Genomic DNA, 20,206 nt, shown 5'->3' on the forward strand with positions numbered 1-20,206 from the left:
CAACCAACATCAAGGCGGTGGCCCGTTCCTGTAGGTTCATGCTCTACAACATCCGCAGAGTACGACCCTGCCTCACACAGGAAGCGGCGCAGGTCCTAATCCAGGCACTTGTCATCTCCCGTCTGGATTACTGCAACTCGCTGTTGGCTGGGCTCCCTGCCTGTGCCATTAAACCCCTTCAACTCATCCAGAACGCCGCAGCCCGTCTGGTGTTCAACCTTCCCAAGTTCTCTCACGTCACCCCGCTCCTCCGTTCTCTCCACTGGCTTCCAGTTGAAGCTCGCATCCGCTACAAGACCATGGTGCTTGCCTACGGAGCTGTGAGGGGAACGGCACCTCAGTACCTCCAGGCTCTGATCAGGCCCTACACCCAAACAAGGGCACTGCGTTCATCCACCTCTGGCCTGCTCGCCTCCCTACCACTGAGGAAGTACAGCTCCCGCTCAGCCCAGTCAAAACTGTTCGCTGCCCTGGCCCCCAATGGTGGAACAAACTCCCTCACGACGCCAGGACAGCGGAGTCAATCACCACCTTCCGGAGACACCTGAAACCCCACCTCTTTAAGGAATACCTAGGATAGGATAAGTAATCCCTCTCACCCCCCCCCCTAAGTTTTAGATGCACTATTGTTAAGTGACTGTCCCACTGGATGTCATAAGGTGAATGCACCAATTTGTAAGTCGCTCTGGATAAGAGCGTCTGCTAAATGACTTAAATGTAATGTAAATGTAACATATCAACAGCCAGAGGCCAAGCCATCACTTCACTTCTATGAACGCTCACAGCTGGGGAAAGGTCGGCTATAGGGAATCTTCAGAAGGAGTTTGACCCCCGTTCCATATGGGTCACGGTTCCTCTCCTACTCCTGTGATTGTCCGACAGTGTAAACGTGTCTTACCCTCTTACAATGTGTGATATGCACCCAGGTAGCTCTTTCGGCTAATCTCACAGTGAAGGCAGTCACCAGTAGTACTTGGAATGGTCCCTCCCACCGAGGCTGCTTCCAGTTTTTTTCTTTAGTGATTGGACCCAGACCCAGTCTCCTGGTTGAATCTCGTGTGCCACCTCCTTCTGTAGTTCTCCTGCTGGGCATAAAACTTTTGACATAAGGGTTTGGCTAATAAAACAGTTTCTTATTCGTTCTGTTTATTAGCCCAAAAAAAATTGTATTAGTTAATTATCCCGTAGGTCACATCCTATTCCAGAACACTATTTACCCATCCCCCCTTTTGTTACCTGGCTCTGCCCAGGTAACAACCTTGCCTTATTCTTACACAATGACTTAGGTAAGATTTAGTGAATTATCCTTATGTCTGACATTATCATTTAGGAGTGTCCCTTTCATTTTCCACATGTCCAATTCTCGCTTTTGTCTCCACTCATTAACTTATCTACACACTATGTTATCTTTGCTCGTCCTGGCTCCCCTAAAACTTCTCTGCTCTCCAACCTTCAAGGTCTCTGCAGTGCAGGGGAGGGCTCCTCTGTCTGCCTGTTCCCCTATCTGTCTATAGCTATGTTTCTCATGTTTTCCAAATTTGAACTACATGTCTCACTGTTTGGCTCCATCCAAACCCATGGACCCTCTTTTAGAAAAAAAAACATGTCTATGAGCGGCTTTTCTCCAAATTCCTTAATCAATATATCTTAATCCTAACAATAATCCTAAATCATCATAGATGTCCTATATTCCTGTTAAATATAATACTATTTAAAAACTTATAATCTAATGAATGCTAACCATATTAAAAATCCTTCCTACACTAACAAGCCCTCTCCTTGGGGACCCTCAGTATTCTATCTGACAATAACATGGATTTAATATGTGTTGCAAAGTGTGGAATAAAACTTTGGTCATGGAAAACGGAGTAAAGCAGAACAAAGCATTCTTATCACCCATCTGGTCCTCTCAGCTACTCCTATCCTGCACCAGGTGGGCACCATGCCACCCCTCACAACAGGGAGAACAAACATACATGGGTCATCCTCAGTCAGTCTCATCCTCCCTTGAAAGCATGCTTCACCTCAGCATCTCCAACTGGAGCATCAAGCAAAAGGCATCATGCCTGAATCCTTCACCACATCTGTAACAGACATCTTCAAACATGGTATGATGCAAGCAGAATACAAGAATTAGGGTCAGAAATCCAGTAACCACCATACCAGTGTATTTACCTAACCAGGCTCCCAACTAAGAACAGTCAGACTCCTCCACCCCCGCCATGGTCCTCATCTCAGCAGATAGTGCATCAAGCCCATTAAGGCCCTTAGATATACTACCATTTGGACTGGTGTTATTAGGGATATACGTACAACATTGTTCACCGAACATCTTGCAGACGCCCCCCTGACTAGCAAGAAGCATATCCTAAGCAAGTCTATTCTGTATAAGACAGCCACAAATTGTCCCTACCATCAAAACCAGTCTCCGTGCCTAATTGATCAATAGCTGAATAGTCTAACATAAATTACCTGAATAGGATTTTTAACACAGTGGTGGCAGGGGTGGTAGAGGAGTGTGCCTGGCCCTGGTTCGTCTGGGACCTCTGGTTTTGGCAGTACCTTAATAGAAAACACACCCATCGTCTCTGTCACGGTCCTTTGTAGTCCGAGGGTGTAAGTGCCTGCATCAGAGAGCTTAATAGTTTTGATGGTTAGTAGGATTTCATCACCTTTACAAAGTTCAACAGTGCTCCCAGGTTTCCCCCATATCATGGAAAACCTATCCACCTTTGTGGGATTCCCTATGCTATAAGGATATCCTCTTCTCCAGTCCCAGAACTGTCCCAAGTTGGTTATCATGTAATCCCCATACGGACACCCTCCCCCATTACACAGGTAATGTCTCCCGTCTTTTGACACTCCTGTACACGGGTGTTAAAACCAAACAAAAATACCTCAATTTCTTCCCTGCCCTGTTGGCTCAAAATATGTTATCTTCCCCTATTTATTCTCAATGATGAATATGACTTTCTCTCTGTTACAATACCAACTCCCTAATAGCCCATTCAAAAAACTTCACAGCTAATTGTTATAAGACGGAATCCTGAACCACTTTCTCATTTGCGGTTCAAACAGTAATTCTAAGCCCTCAACCAAAACTGCTTCATTTCTAATGAATTTACCTTAAAACTAGTAACTCAATATGACCCCATTCATTATACAAATGACTCTCCCCTGAGGCTGATCAGACCTCAGAAGCCAGTCATGACAAGGTCAAAAGGCCATACCATATTAGACATAAAGATCCCTTTATCCTTACAATAAAAATAGTCACCTGTGTGAGCGTGCCTCTAAAACCTAATGATAATTCCCCTTTGACTCAAATCAATAATCATAAGTTTTAAACATCGTCTACGGATATGTTTACTTAAAAGACCATGCTACCTTTATATACAATTAACCCGATAACATTATTATTCAATGCATTACTTTTTCTCTCTGCCGCAAATGTCGTACATTTCGCAGTGTAAGGAATCCATAATTTAATCCCCGATATTTAATAAATATGCATTCGCATTCTCTCATGGCTCCTTTAATTTACATTTACATCTCAATAAAACAACACACCATCCTCAAGGAAAAACAACTTGCCCCTGTTACGTATGTCTACGTATCAAGGGAAAAGCTCAAATGACCAAATTCAACCTAGCTACTTTCCCGAAACATATACAATTATGTTTTACTATAGAGGTTGCTTTTCACCATTAATACCCTGACACTGTTCCACATAATGGAAACAGTGCTCAAATTAACTGAGCACTGGTGTTACTTAAACAATCAAACCAACCATCAAAATATATTCTTAAATCAAATCAAATCAAATCTAATTTTATTTGTCACATACACATGGTTAGCAGATGTTAAATGCGAGTGTAGCGAAATGCTTGTGCTTCTAGTTCCGACAATGCAGTGATAACCAACAAGTAATCTAACTAACAATTCCAAAACTACTGTCTTATACACAGTGTAAGGGGATAAGGAACATGTACATAAGGATATATGAATGAGTGATGGTACAGAGCAGCATACAGTAGATGGTATCGAGTACAGTATATACATATGAGATGAGTGTGTAGACAAAGTAAACAAAGTGGCATAGTTAAAGTGGCATATTCTCACGATGTTTTACGATTCAGACATTCAATTTCCCTTTCTCATGGCCTAATTACAGTCCAAATAAATGCCACAAATCAATGATACCCACCTAGCGAATCAGCTGCTAGTTTTTAGCATCTTTCCTGACGACTTACATACTTCTTTAAAAAAAAATGTATTTCGACATTTTTATCAACTTCTGGAAAGTGACTCAACAATAATGCATGCATTTTCCTTCTAAAAGACACGGACCATTTTCTCCGTTACCCCCAGTCACGACATCATTTCCGTGGCGACGGAAGCCTCGCGAGTGATGTCATCAACAAGCGCTCAACCTTGACTCATCTCGCAACGATTTTCAACTCATTGTAAATAATGTTTGGCTGTCTGCAACAACAGTATTTCGGGTTCGATAAACCAAACCTAATTTATCACATCTGTTGTCTACAACATCAATCAACATCTCTCAATTCGCTAATTTTATAAAAACATTTCGATGGGCATAATGGGCATGAATTATAGTTGTCTCTTTGTTATCATTTAGAATCCATTTTGCTCTAAGTACCTGTCTCGTCTTTCACTTAGTATTTTTAACTACAACTCTATTCCCAATACGTTATTCACTTGTCTAATTACAAACTCAGACCAGCATTAGTGAGTGCACGCCTTAAAAAATGCCTTGTCTCTGGGAACAGGGAAATCCCCTTAACCCAAACTTTCACTCCCACAACGACACCCAATAATTCTGATGATCCCTTTACATCGTTCGTTTTAAATCTCTTGATGTATCATGTAACTTATTTTTCTATCTTCGAATTGTCGTCCCACAATATTTTTTCCACTGTCATACACTGTGATTACCGCGCACTGTCCCTTTAAGATAAGACATTTTATTTGTTCCCCGCAATGAGGACGGAATTCAGATCATTTTTAGAATACGTTACTTTTTGTTCAAATTCACTGGCGTTACCTTAACCAAAAATCAATACTCGGAAAAACAATCACAACTTTTTATGATTAAACTATTCTTACCTATTTTATAGTCCAATGCGTTACACTATATAGCCCCATTTGAGTGTCTAGCAATTCCGTTGCTTGGCTATAGACACAAATCTGCCCGCCTTTGTAAAATATATATTCCCTATTCAGCTTGAGTTCAGTTTTAAATTCTAATCATCAGAGTAAACCCAACCGAACTTCTCAATTTAATATACCCTAACATTTAAACGTACCCTGTTTTTGTGTTAAACTTCTCATGTCAATTGATTCATAAATAGCCCAAATTTAAACGCCCAAAGTTTTCCCTCAGTTCGAATTCTCGTTTTCTGCGCGTCTCTTTCTCTTTTTTGCTTCCGAAAGCCAAACTCCGGCTGTGTATAACCCCTGTTTATTCTTATCTATTCCTTTCTATATAATTTTAGCAGTTCTATAAATTTGTAATTTACTGTTACTTAGTTACTTCTAGTTATTCTTCTGTCTTAATCTCTCATGATTAAGTTTAGCTCTTTTATGGAAATCTTACCAATAGCTTTGACTTTTGAATCAGATTTTTAGGTCTAACCTTACAACTATAAGCCCAGGGTTTGTAAGGCCCTAGTTAAAATCTTATTTTCCGGTTGTGTCAGTAAAGAACTCTAATAATCGTTATATCACGCCACTAATTGTTAGACTCCCCTCTCACATGGAAACATCATGTCTATAGATATGGCTTTTATCTCATTTTTTTAAATTTAAGTTTCCCTCTCCTCTTCATTTGGATATTTTCCGTAGTATTAGTTGAATCGGGACTGTGATCAATACTGCCACTATTTAAATGACCCATCAAGTTATCTTGCGCATTCTTGCCGTCTCTCTACGCCCAGTATTTGTACAAGATCACCGTCCTATCTCCCAGTACCTATTTAATATCCCTTCTTAATCTCGGGCGGGAATGCCTCTCATGACTAAGTTTTAGTTTATTTACGGTAGTGCACATTACCACAGGTTATTTTCGAACCTGCTTCTGTGTATATCGGTTCTACAAAACCCATTGTATGATGATCATACATCCTTGTGGGGATAGCAAAGTTCTCCCTATTGATGAATTCTCACAACATCAATTAAAAAACTCAAATCCCCCCAAAATCAAGAATAAAGGCTACTTTACCTGGCTGCCGGCTGGGAAGCACTGTTCGTTTGAATCTAGTCACTCTCTCTGTCATCTGTGATAATACGCAGGCCTGTTTCAATTTTAATCTCAATTCAGAGGTCAGGTCTTTAGTAAAACGAGTCAAAAACTCGTCCGTGCACGATTTTCAGCGTATTACCTTCAGATAACAGGTAGAGATATTTAGATCCGGCTCGAAGGACCAAATTGATAGAGGAATTCTAAATTCCTTTATGTTTTATTGCCAAAACCAATTCGCACTCATTTCTAATTCATTAATGAATTGTAAGTTCATGAATTATGCATGAAGTAGAATGAGACCAGTCTTAAAAGCCAAAAGTAACAGCGTTTATTACAAGAGAGTACTGAATGCTTACACACATTTCCACAGGTTATAAACTGAAAATGACGTCAGCGTTTTCCAAACGTTCCATTTCACAAACAGAGGGCCCCTCTAGCTCTTGAGCCCTCGAGTTATCAGCACGAAGTCAAGGCCAGTCAGCATAAATCAACATTCCCGACAATCTGGAGATGGCCCGTTCCCACCACCTGGAGATTTGTACAACTGAATGAACTAAGGAACAGACCTTCATTGTTACTAACTCCTGACTACATTATATACAATTGGGAAAGGGAGCAAGAGAGAAAACTCACATGTACAGTACATTATAGCATTTGGACTAGTCAGTTTCTGATTGGAATGTATACATAATTAGTCATTCCAACCATATTTTCCTCTATCATTGACCCATATGAATTATCATCAGATTTCACTGAGAATTATCAGGTATTCATAAGTCTCTTATTTTTGTCAATTCATCACTTCAATTTTAATAGACAATTACCTTATCAAATTAAGATTTGCACCTTATCCGATTTTCTAGCGGCTTATTTGTGTCCTATCAGGGTGTAAAAGCTGGATGCTTCTATAGGGGGAGTCTGGTTCATACTGCATGCCTGACCTTCCTCCATCCCCACATATTTAAACTCTGGCACATTGGCATAGGACCATTCCCCTGTTTTGTCACGTGGCGGCAACACTTTAAAATTGTTCCTTTTTCCTCCCAGCACGGTGTGTCTCAGGGCAAAGCGGGCAGGTGGGAAGGAGAGAGAGACCGAGAGAGGGAGAGGGGAGAGAGGGAGACGTCAAGTACTGCAGTGCGACTTTGACTAGATGGCGCTTCGTGCACCCAATTGAATAGACGTTTATCATCCAAGTAAATATCTGACGATATAAAATGCAGCCGTCCTTGAATCGCAGCACTGGAGCATTGTGTGAGGAAACATATGTAACATCCTGTGTCAAGGTATATTTTGCGCGAGATGAGTAACACCTGTAAGTCACTCTAGTAGGTCTCTAGAGCTATAAGCTAACACTTTCTATTTTTATCCTTTCATACGGGAAACTGTATTGTCACAGTTATTGTCTTTCAGCATTCTGCATACAAGCAATGGAATGACAGGCCAACCCGATAAACAGAGGTTTTACCTGACGTGATTGCTGCAGAACTTGGTCAATTGTGGCTGATTGAGGAATATCAGTCGTGCGTCTTCTTGGTCAACTAAGGATGTCTTCTCCGAGATTGCCGTATCCTCAGTCTTTTCGTTCCCTGAAGAGAGAAGGGAAAAATAAAATACATTCAAAAGATTGAGTTTCAAAATACTAATTTCCTACATGTACAAACTGTAGTCTTTTCAGCACCAGATTTTCCCAGATAGTTTCAACCGTTTAATAGTCACCCTCTAGTCATATATTTGCAGTGTGAGCATAGTAAAAGGAACAAAAGTCTGTACTTTGAATACATTTTTTTATAATGGCTCTTCTCTGTGCTGAATCCAACCAAAGATGCAGAGGGACCATCACGATGAAAAGGTTTGAGGTTCTCAAAAAAAAACACTCAGAAGACTTTTGGATAAGATCACAGAAAAACAAAGTATGACAAAGTTGGTCCAGGCAGCAGAAGGCAGAGTCAATGACAACTCTCTCACTGTTTTAGAGGCTCATCCATCCTGCATGAGCTCAGGTGGCACTGTGTGTGTGTGTGTGTGTGTGTGTGTGTGTGTGTGTGTGTGTGTGTGTGTGTGTGTGTGTGTGTGTGTGTGTGTGTGTGTGTGTGTGTGTGTGTGTGTGTGTGTGTGTGTGTGTGTGTGTGTGTGTGTGTGTGTGTGTGTGTGTGTGTGTGTGTGTGTGTGTGTGTGTGTGTGTGTGTGTGTGTGTGTGTGTGTGTGTGTGTGTCACAGAAGAGTGAATTTATGGCTAGAGAAAGTGCCTCTTACACAAAGGCCCTTCAAGGTGCCATCTTAAGGAGGATCAGACACCGCAGGTACATCTTTAACTGGCTCCTCCTAAGCTAAGTACAGACAAAAGAGCAGAGAATGACACTAAGCAAAAATACACACACAAACACGGACGTGTGCAGGTAAGTGCAGTGTCAGCTACTGACTTCCATTCTTTGAACACACCTAATTAAAAATAATAAAGACAATTACAATATGTTTATTTAGTAGGATGCAGCGGTGTGTATTCATGGGTGCCGAGGGAAGCCCCAAAAACGGACTAATAAAAAATAATAAAAAAATACAGAAATGTATCTTCGTCTCTGTGTTTCATAATTTTCCTTCAATTCACAAGAGGATTGGCCAAAATAAATAACATTTTAACATAAATATTTTGTATGGCCCATTCATCCTCTGAATGGCACACGTACACAATTAACATCTCAATGGGGAGGGAGGGTAGCCTAGTGGTTAGAGTGTTGGACTAGTAACCGAAAGGTTGCAAGTTCAAATCCCCGAGCTGACAAGGTACAAATCTGTCGTTCTGCCCCTGAACAGGCAGTTAACCCAGTGTTCCTAGGCAGTCATTGAAAATAAGAATTTGTTCTTAACCAACTTTGCCTATTAAAATAAAGGTACAATTTAATAATAAAGAAAGGCTTACAAATCCTTATTTTAACCGGTCTCCTCCCCTTCATCTACACCAGTAGTTCCCAAATGTTTTATAGTCCCAAACATTCAACCTCCAGCTACATACACCCTCTAGCACCAGGGTCAGCGCACTCAAATGTTGTTTATTGCCATCATTGGAAGCCTGCCACACACACATACGATACATTTATTAAACATAAGAATGAGTGTGAGTTTGTCACTTCCCACGAGCCGGGTTGTGACAAAGAGCTCTTATATGACCAGAGCACAAATAATAATATAAAAGTAATCAATCAATTTGCTCTTTATTTAACCATCTTACATATGAAACCTTATTCGTTCATAGACAATTGTGAATAACTCACAGGTTAATGAGAAGGGTGTGCTTTAATTGACCCCCGAAAAAGGAACGGACATATACCAGGAGCTGTGCAAGGCCCGCCAAGTGTGTTGACTCATCCAGCTATAACACATTGAATTCACTGGCCTGTATGCAAAGCAGTAATTGTTTCATAAAATCTCCTGCCATGTCACTGATGCGTCGTGAAACAGTGTTGTTTGATGAAAGCGTTGTCTGTATAGTTTTTGGGACCTTTTCCTCTAGCATTGTCCGCGGCAGGAAGAATTAAGTCCTCCACAATAGTATGGGGCTTGCCTGTCCTAGCCACTCGGTAGCTCACCTTATAAGATGCTTCTAGTCCCTTCTTATTAATGGTATCTGTTGCTTTTATACATGTCGTACTACTCAAAAATCATCTTAATTCTCACTAAAAAACCCTAACCCTTATTTTTCAAATTAGCATGTTTTGCTTCTAAATGTCAGCGTAAGAGTGAAGGTATCATTGAGTTGTGAGAGAGTACTTTTGCACATATGACACACTGTGGCTGAGTAAAGGCACTACTCCCAATATAAGTGAACCCCAAATGAATGTAGTTCATCATATTTGCGCCTCTTCAATGGTCCAACGTCCCTGTCTTTTGTTCGGTGCTTTCCCGGGTAAGGGGGCAGTAGCTCTTTGGCTGCATCAGATTCACAACTGTCTGTGTCCATGCTAACTGAGCTAACAACAAATGTAGAATTACTGAAGAGTTAGCATTGGATGTGCTCGTGGAAACAGAACTTACTTTTTTTAACCTTTCATCCATTTCCGAGCAAACTGAATGAGCAGCAGCTACATGACTGCATTAGTGGAATTCCCGCGAGAGAGTAACGATTAATGTGACTGGATGTTATTATTTGACTGGGCTACCTGTATTTGACATTGGTTTATTTTAAAGCAGTGAAACGATGGGATGGTGTTCTTCTTCTTCCAAACACAACGATGGTCATTATGGCCAAACAATTATATTTTGTTTCATCAGACCAGAGGACATTTCTCCAAAAAGTACAACCTTTATCCCCATGTGCCGTTGCAAACCGTAGTCTGGCTTTTTTAATGGCGGTTTTGCAGCAGTGGCTTCTTCCTTTCCGAGTGGCCTTTCAGGTTATGTCGATATAGGACTCGTTTTACTGTGGATATAGAGACTTTTGCACCTGTTTCCTCCAACATCTTCACACAGTCTTTTGCTGTTGTTCTGGGATTGATTTGAACTTTTCGCACCAAAGTGCGTTCATCTCTACGAGACAGAAGGCGTCTCCTTCCTTAGTGGTATGACGGCTGTGTGGTCTTATGGTGTTTATAATTGCGTACTATTGTTTGTACAGATGAACATGTTTGGAAATTGCTCCCAAGAATAAACCAGACTTGTGGAGGTCTGGCTGATTTCTTTTGATTTCCCCATGATGTCAAGCAGAGGCACTGAGTTTGAAGGTAGGCCCTGAAAGACAACCACAGGTACACCTCCAATTGACTCAAATTATGTCAATTAGCCTATCAGAAGCTTCTAAAGCTATGACATCATTATCTGGAATTTTCCAAGCTGTTTAAAGGCACAGTCAACTTAGTGTATGTAAACTTCTGACCCACTGGAATTGTGACACAGTGAATGATACGTGAAATAATCTGTGTGTAAACAATTGTTGGAAAAATGACTTGTGTTATGCACAAAGTAGATGTTCTAACCGACTTGCCAAAACTGTAGTTTGTTAACAAGAAATTTGTGGAGTGATTGAAAAACGAGTTAATGACTCCAACCTAAGTCTATGTAAACTTCCGACTTCAACTGTATATCCCCATTAGAAAATATTAAATGGACGGTTTGAAAATGTGAATATTTGTATACATTTTACTTGTTAACAATGTGAATCACATTTTTATTTGGCGTACCCCCGACAGCATAGTGCGTACCCCAGTTTGGGAATACCTGATATACACTGATTGATGTCACCTGTCAAATCCATCATAGCTTTCACCTGGATTCCCCTAGTCAGTCTTTCATAGAAAGAGCAGGTATTCCTAATGTTTTGTTCACTCAGTGTATATACAGACATATAAAATATTACCCCACTAAAATTGGCATATGCCCACACCATTCTGTTGTTGGGGTACGCCCACACCATTCTGTTGTTAGGGTACGCCCACACCATTCCAACACAGAAAAGCTGCTTTTGAACACACCTAATTACCATTTTTCACACCGCCTGATAGAGGTCCTGGAAGGCAGGGAGCTCAGCCCCAGTGATGTACTGGGCTAGCCGCATCACCCTCACGCCATGTAATTAAGGGCGGTGTTGTTGCAATAACTTGAGGATTTGGACACAAACCTTTTCTGCCTCGAGGGGGAAGAGGCACTCTCGTGCCATCTTCACCACTGTGCACGTGGACCATTTTAAGTCCTTAGTGATTTGGACACAGCAAAACTTGAAGCTCTTGACCCGCTCCACTGCAGCCCAGTCGATGGGGGCGTGCTCGACCCCTGTTTCCTATAGTCCACAACCAGTTACTTGGTCTTACTAACGTTGACGGAGAGGTTGTTATCCGGGTACCACACTGCCAGGTCACTGACCTCCTCCCTGTTGGCTGTCTCATTGTCACTGGCCTACCACCGTCGTGTCGTCAGCAAACTTGGTGTTGGAGTCGTCCGTGGCCAAGCAGTCGTGGGTGAACAGCCAGTACAGGAGGGGACAAAGCACACACCCCTGAGGAACTCCCGTGTTGAAGGTCAGCGTGGCAGAGATGTTGCCTATTCTCGTCAGGAAGTCCAGGATCCAGTTGCAGAGACAGGTGATCAGTCCCAGGGTCCTAACCTTGGTGATTAGCTTGCAGAGAAAATGGTGTTGAGCGCTGAGCTGTAGTCAATGAAGTAGCATTCTCACATAGATATTTCTCTTAAGCAAAGTTGGGTCGGAGCCATCAAAACGGCGCCCATCCGGTACGGTGCCATCTTAACACCTGGAAGGAAAACTATTTCATAGTACTCTGGAAACACTGGACTGTTACTTTAATATAGTGACTCATACATTGCTTTTGTGAGTCAGTCTCAACTTGCAGAGGTAGTGAAGGAGTGTCATTTCCATTTCCTCAATTGTAGCACAGTCATGTATATTGAAATAATCTAGGTTAGTGACCATGTCACCAGTTCTCAACCCAAAGCATTATTTGAAAGTATCACTATTTGAACCTATACCCTCCATCCAATTTCCCCTCTGCTCACCTCAGTTAAATTACCCTCTCTGTAAAAGAGCCCTTACTGCTACGCACCAATGGCACTGCCAAATCACATTAGTCAGCTCAACAACACCGTACCATACCCGTCCAATTAACAAGCACAGAACATGTGTTAGATTAGATTTCAAATGTACATAAGAACATCTGTTAGTGTTGCGGGATCCAGATGAGATCAGCTCTAATGCAGTCCTAGGCTACGTCCTTGGGCTTTAGGGATTATCCAGTGAGAATGAGGGCTTCTCCATTCTACTCAGAGATAGGGATTTCCCTCCACGCTCCAGACTGCCAGCAGCCAGTGGAGTGGACAGACAGGTGGAGACAGCTCTCTCTCAGCTCCCCCGTGACACTGCACAACGTGGAGGGGAGAGGGGGAGAGCAGGAATCACACTGGTATAGCTCCCCTACTACGCTCCAGTGGGTACAACACAATAACCTGGATGGCACCCCATGGACAAGACTCTTTTACTCTCGCAGTTGAGGGGGAGATGTGCAGTGGTGCTGTTGTGGACCTAAGGGGGTGCATTAACCTCAGCTGCACAGTAGATAAACCTACACAAAACACAGCACCATGGACGGAAACCACACTTACACAATTATGTGTGTGGGCTATCATTAGTATTAAACGAAGAGGAACTGCCAACTACCCATCTCTCTCTCCCCTCACTTGACATTTTAGTCATTTAGCAGACACTCATATCCAGAGTGACTTACAGGTGCAAGCTACTTTTGTCTGTTATAGATTATGGGGATATTATCTACACGCATGCTACGGCATCAGCACTTAAATCGCTGGATGCTACTTATCATTGAGCACTTATTATTACAGGTACAAGCTATAGAACTCACCCCTGTGTTTTATATCAAAATGTGGGTTGGACTTCACTGTCCGTAAGACGAGAACATGCTCTCGTGTTTGTCTATAAAGCACTTCTGAATAAACTACCTTCTGATTTATCATCACTCATCAGCATTAGAATTATAATTCCTAAAACCAGGTCTCAAGCATGAATTACACTTGAGGCCCATGAGATTTCAAAAGAGTTGGGTTTGGCTGCCTTTTCCTGTTACGCTCCTTGCTTATGGAATAGCCTGCAGACTAAACTTAAACTTGAGACTCTTGTCCCCCTGTTGCCCATTTTAAACATTTATTGGAGCATTTTTATTTTTGTATTGCTTGTAACTGTTTTTGCTCCAATAAATGTTTCTTGTGCTGTTCGGGAAATAACCTGAAATAACCTGTGTGTAAATGTAACAATCTGCTGCTGTATTTGTGTTATCTGTAGCTCAGTTGGTAGAGCATGGCACTTGTAACGCCAGGGTAGTTGGTTCGATCCCCGGGACCACCCATACGTAGAATGTATGCACACATGACTGTAAGTCGCTTTGGATAAAAGCGTCTGCTAAATGGCATATAATATTATTATTATTATCTGTGATCGTTTTGTTTGTCTTGTGTAGTTTCTGAAACTGTATGTGTTAACATGTATAAGCAGGGCCCAGCTATAAAAAAGACCTTGGTCTCAGTCTGTGTTCATTGTTGAAATAAAGGTATAATAATACTAAATGAATAAAAACGTAAGCACCACATAAAATTTAGGAACACCAGAAAGATTAGATTATTTTCTGGCAAAACTGTGTTACTACAGTTGAGTAAAAGGAGGATAAACTACACTGATTCCAGCTCGGAAGAATGACCTACGACAAAGTTGTGGCAAAATGACTTAAGGACAACAAAGTCATGGTAGTGGATTGGCCATCACAAAACCCTGACCTCAATCCTATAGACAATTTGTGGGCAGAACTGAAAACAAACCTGTCTCAGTTACACCAGCTCTGTCAGGAGGAATGGGCCAAAATTCACCCAACTTATTGTGGGAAGCTTGTGGAAGGCTACCCAAAACGTTTGACCCAAGTTAAACAATTTAAAGGCAATGCTACCAAATACTAATTGAGTGTATGTAAACTTCTGACCCACTGGGGATGTGATGAAAGAAATAAAAGCTTAAATAAACCATTCTCTCTACTATTATTTTGACATTTCACATTCTTCTGGTCCTTCTTAAAATAAAGTGGGTTCGATTCCGGGACCACCCATACGTAGAATGTATGCACACATGACTGTAAGTCGCTTTGGATAAAAGCGTCCGCTAAATGGCATATATTATTATTATTATTATTATTATTATAAAATAAAGTGGTGATCCTAGCTGACATGAGACAGGGAATTTCTTACGAAGATTTAATGTCAAGGAGTTGTGAAAAACTGAGTTTAAATGTATTAGGCTGAGGTGTATGTAAACTTCCGACTTCAACTGTATGTTGAAAACGTTACTGGGATATGCAATGGATCATTAAGAATCATTCAATATTCCCTCATTTTGATGTTCAGTGAAATAATCCCATGAGAAGAGTCAACAATTAAAGTTAAATTCGTAACTAAATCGTTTTTTTTTTCTTCTATTGGAAGGATTTCAATTATGTCTACTTATGACAAGGTAAAAAGGTTTGTTTCCATATGATATGGTAAATATATCCAATGCAAAAAACATCTTACATTTCAATGATAGTAATATAATTCCCATATATTCCCGTTAATTCCCACGGAAGGTTTCCACCTCTGAATATTCCCCAAACTACTGCTACTGAATTCTGGTAGTTGCCTCTTCCACCAAGCATTGCCTCATTGCTATCTGCGATTCCTTGTAACTTTCCTCCGTATGGTTACGGTTAGGGTTCGGGTTAGGTAAGTGTTACGGTTAGGGTTTAGCGCAGGGACGTCCAAAACATAGCTACGAAGTGCTACTTTGTAACCTGCAAAGGTTTTTTTTGTGGCTCTGAAAACATTTGAATGACAGAGGTTGAGGATTTCCCTTTGCATAGAGCAAATATAACACCAGATTTCGCTGGCTTCACTAAAGGTGTCACGCCTTGGTCATTGTATCTTGTATTTTTGTTATATGTTTGGGTAGGCCAGGGTGTGACATGGGTTTATATGTTGTATTTCGTATTAGGGTTTGTATTAATTGGGAGTGTGTATTATTAGGGGTGTGTCTAGTTGGGCTTGGCTGCCTGAGGCGATTCCTAATTGGAGTCAGCTGATTCTAGTTGTCTCGGATTGGGAACCGTATTTAGGTAGCCTGAGTGCGCGTTGTATTTCGTGGGTGATTGTACCTGTCTTAGTGTTAGTCACCAAATAGGCTGTATTAGTTTCATTCGTTTGTTGTTTTCTTCTTCGTTATTTCATGTACTGTATTAGCTTCATTAAAAGTCATGAGTAACCTACAAGCTGCATTTCGGTCTGCCTCTCTTCTAACAGCAGACGAAGTTCATTACAAAAGGGCTGTAACGTTAACATTACCACAGTTGAACGTTCCTAGCACGGCACTTACTTCACATTCGGGCATAGCATCCATTGTTTGTCACGACACCCGATCATGACACTTCACATAACAGTATGACCAGCGCACATTTTTGGCAAGCTGCTATCTACTCAGCACTCGCCGTAGAAGCAGTAAGACTAAGTTAGTTCACCCTCTCCTCTTACTGGGGTAGTTGCGTTGGCACGGTGGTAGTGTCCAGTCTTAGTGTAGCACATCAAGGCAAGATGGGTATATAGCCATGAAAAGAGCACCCTCTTTAGGTCAAATAAAGAAATACATGAAAAAGTAATTCTATGAAGGAAGGCTTTTTAGCAAAGCTTTTTCTCAGCATTTTATTTCCGTAATTTTCAATGGATTAAACGCTGATACAAATACATTGGTAAAAGGATAATATCGGCCAACTGATAAATTCGTCGGGCACTAGTTATAAACTCTGAACACGTGACAGCAAAATGGATGCAGAGGATGTGAAAAATGAACTTGATATGGGAGAATGCTCAGGAGGGAAATGGGAAGAAAGATGTGTGGAAGAAATTTGACTTGGTTGTGGAAACTACTGGAGATCAAGAAAAAGAGGGAAGGTAAGGATCAAGCGCTACGTGCATATTGGTGTTTATAGAAGGCTGCTATAATAAGCCTACTAATTATAATGATGATCAAAATAATAATAAGGAGATGGAGAAAGAGGGTAATCAGAGCGAGCGCTGCATGCGCATTAATGTGTGACAGGTGCTGTTAAGATTACAATATTCTAATTTTTTAGACCATTTGGAACAGTGTAAACACTAAATAAATGATAAGTAATACCAGAGTGTGTGTTCTAAATGGGGGAAAAAGTGTAAAGCCTATATTACAGCGTAGCAAAGATTAAAACAGCCGCATTTGTGAAATTGCTTTATCCGACATGTGGATGCGTAAGGCTTGGAGCTCACGGAATCAGTAGGCCATTAAACAAACCCTCAGGCAACAGAACCAGGATGTGTCTCATTTCTGTAGACATATATGGATGATTTATAAAGTCAGGCACATTTAACAGTCGGGTTATTGATTATAACCCTAATTAAGTTGGGATTTACTCTTCTCACTTTTCTTAGACAATTAATGCAAGGCAAAATAGCAACATGGTCTAGGAAAAGGCACCAATTCAAAAGCGCACTGATTTTATTTTATTTCACCTTTATTTAACCAGGTAGGCAAGTTGAGAACAAGTTCTCATTTACAATTGCGACCGGATGTATCCAACGCTGGAGAAATTGCATTTGGGACCCGTTTCAGAAAGCTGGACATATGACTAACATTACGACTTCACAGGAGGCATTTCAATATAAAAATATATTATTTTTTATCTAAATGCAATTTGTTTGCAGAAATGCCTTTTTGAACATTTAGGTGCCGTAATAAAGAACTAGTATGAGGTCTGTAAATATAAAATGTGAAATCACAATGCTTTTTAGAAATGATTGGTTGAGATAATGAGAGGGCTGGCACATTCACGAGAAAGAGAGTCCATTCTGTCACTCAAGGCCTCTCTGTCAAATGGCACATCCATTGGATTTACTCATATTTTCATCATGGACTACATGAAAATTATAGCTACAGCTTTCAATACCAGTGTTGCCTTGAATACACTTGCTGCTATCCAACACAGCAGTCTGGACTGGTTGAAGCCGAGTGGGGAGGATTATTTTGAAAGTGTTTTAGTCTTCCGTGAATCATCATAATTCATACCAAGGTAAGAGTCAAGACATAAAATGCAAAGACAGCTATGTTGTCGTCTCGTCTGTAACAAAAAGTTTTCCTTGCAAGCTATTGTTAGCCATTTGTACAATGGGTGGTTCTAATCCTGAATGCTGATTGGTTAAAACCACATTCCAGACGGTGTCTATTTCACAAGTTACCACTGGCTAAATCTATGACGTTAAAATGCCTATTTACTCTGTTCCATTTGACTGTGCAATCCACGGTCTCATCAGCCCAGCCAGGCAATTTTAAAACTTAATCGCAACTATAAAAACCATCTAGACAGCTCATTTCTTTTAGACTAACATTGTTTTCAACAGCATAGATTTGAATAAACCTTACATTTACATTACATTTAAGTCATTTAGCAGACGCTCTTATCCAGAGCGACTTACAAATTGGTGCATTCACCTTATGACATCCAGTGGAACAGCCACTTTACAATAGTGCATCTACATATTTTAAGGGGGGGAGGGGGGGTGAGAATGATTACTTTATCCTATCCTATCCTAGGTATTCCTTAAAGAGGTGGGGTTTCAGGTGTCTCCGGAAGGTGGTGATTGACTCCGCTGTCCTGGCGTCGTGAGGGAGTTTGTTCCACCATTGGGGGGGCCAGGGCAGCGAACAGTTTTGACTGGGCTGAGCGGGAGCTGTACTTCCTCAGTGGTAGGGAGGCGAGCAGGCCAGAGGTGGATGAACGCAGTGCCCTTATTTGGGTGTAGGGCCTGATCAGAGCCTGGAGGTACTGAGGTGCCGTTCCCCTCACAGCTCCGTAGGCAAGCACCATGGTCTTGTAGCGGATGCGAGCTTCAACTGGAAGCCAGTGGAGAGAGCGGAGGAGCGGGGTGACGTGAGAGAACTTGGGAAGGTTGAACACTAGACGGGCTGCGGCGTTCTGGATGAGTTGTAGGGGTTTAATGGCACAGGCAGGGAGCCCAGCCAACAGCGAGTTGCAGTAATCCAGACGGGAGATGACAAGTGCCTGGATTAGGACCTGCGCCGCTTCCTGTGTGAGGCAGGGGGGTCGTACTCTGCGGATGTTGTAGAGCATGAACCTACAGGAACGGGCCACCGCCTTGATGTTAGTTGAGAACGACAGGGTGTTGTCCAGGATCACGCCAAGGTTCTTAGCGCTCTGGGAGGAGGACACAATGGAGTTGTCAACCGTGATGGCGAGATCATGGAACGGGCAGTCCTTCCCCGGGAGGAAGAGCAGCTCCGTCTTGCCGAAGTTCAGCTTGAGGTGGTGATCCGTCATCCACACTGATATGTCTGCCAGACATGCAGAGATGCGATTCGCCACCTGGTCATCAGAAGGGGGAAAGGAGAAGATTAATTGTGTGTCGTCTGCATAGCAATGATAGGAGAGACCATGTGAGGTTATGACAGAGCCAAGTGACTTGGTGTATAGCGAGAATAGGAGAGGGCCTAGAACAGAGCCCTGGGGGACACCAGTGGTGAGAGCGCATGGTGAGGAGACAGATTCTCGCCACGCCACCTGGTAGGAGCGACCTGTCAGGTAGGACGCAATCCAAGCGTGGGCCACGCCGGAGATGCCCAACTCGGAGAGGGTGGAGAGGAGGATCTGATGGTTCACAGTATCGAAGGCAGCCGATAGGTCTAGAAGGATGAGAGCAGAGGAGAGAGAGTTAGCTTTAGCGGTGCGGAGCGCCTCCGTGATACAGAGAAGAGCAGTCTCAGTTGAATGACTAGTCTTGAAACCTGACTGATTTGGATCAAGAAGGTCATTCTGAGAGAGATAGCGGGAGAGCTGACCAAGGACGGCACGTTCAAGAGTTTTGGAGAGAAAAGAAAGAAGGGATACTGGTCTGTAGTTGTTGACATCGGAGGGATCGAGTGTAGGTTTTTTCAGAAGGGGTGCAACTCTCGCTCTCTTGAAGACGGAAGGGACGTAGCCAGCGGTCAGGGATAAGTTGATGAGCGAGGTGAGGTAAGGGAGAAGGTCTCCGGAAATGGTCTGGAGAAGAGAGGAGGGGATAGGGTCAAGCGGGCAGGTTGTTGGGCGGCCGGCCGTCACAAGACGCGAGATTTCATCTGGAGAGAGAGGGGAGAAAGAGGTCAGAGCACAGGGTAGGGCAGTGTGAGCAGAACCAGCGGTGTCGTTTGACTTAGCAAACGAGGATCGGATGTCGTCGACCTTCTTTTCAAAATGGTTGACGAAGTCATCTGCAGAGAGGGAGGAGGGGGGGAGGAGGATTCAGGAGGGAGGAGAAGGTGGCAAAGAGCTTCCTAGGGTTAGAGGCAGATGCTTGGAATTTAGAGTGGTAGAAAGTGGCTTTAGCAGC

The 20,206-nt window shown here is 42.2% G+C and overlaps 1 pseudogene; it reads right to left on the minus strand.

The window, feature by feature from the left end:
• Window positions 1–8,694, minus strand: part of LOC123999758 — a 203,253-nt pseudogene extending 194,559 nt beyond the window's left edge.
• Window positions 8,695–20,206: the final 11,512 nt, after the last annotated feature.

Source organism: Oncorhynchus gorbuscha, linkage group LG16 (assembly GCF_021184085.1).
Source record: "Oncorhynchus gorbuscha isolate QuinsamMale2020 ecotype Even-year linkage group LG16, OgorEven_v1.0, whole genome shotgun sequence".
NCBI classification, from domain to species: domain Eukaryota; kingdom Metazoa; phylum Chordata; class Actinopteri; order Salmoniformes; family Salmonidae; genus Oncorhynchus; species Oncorhynchus gorbuscha.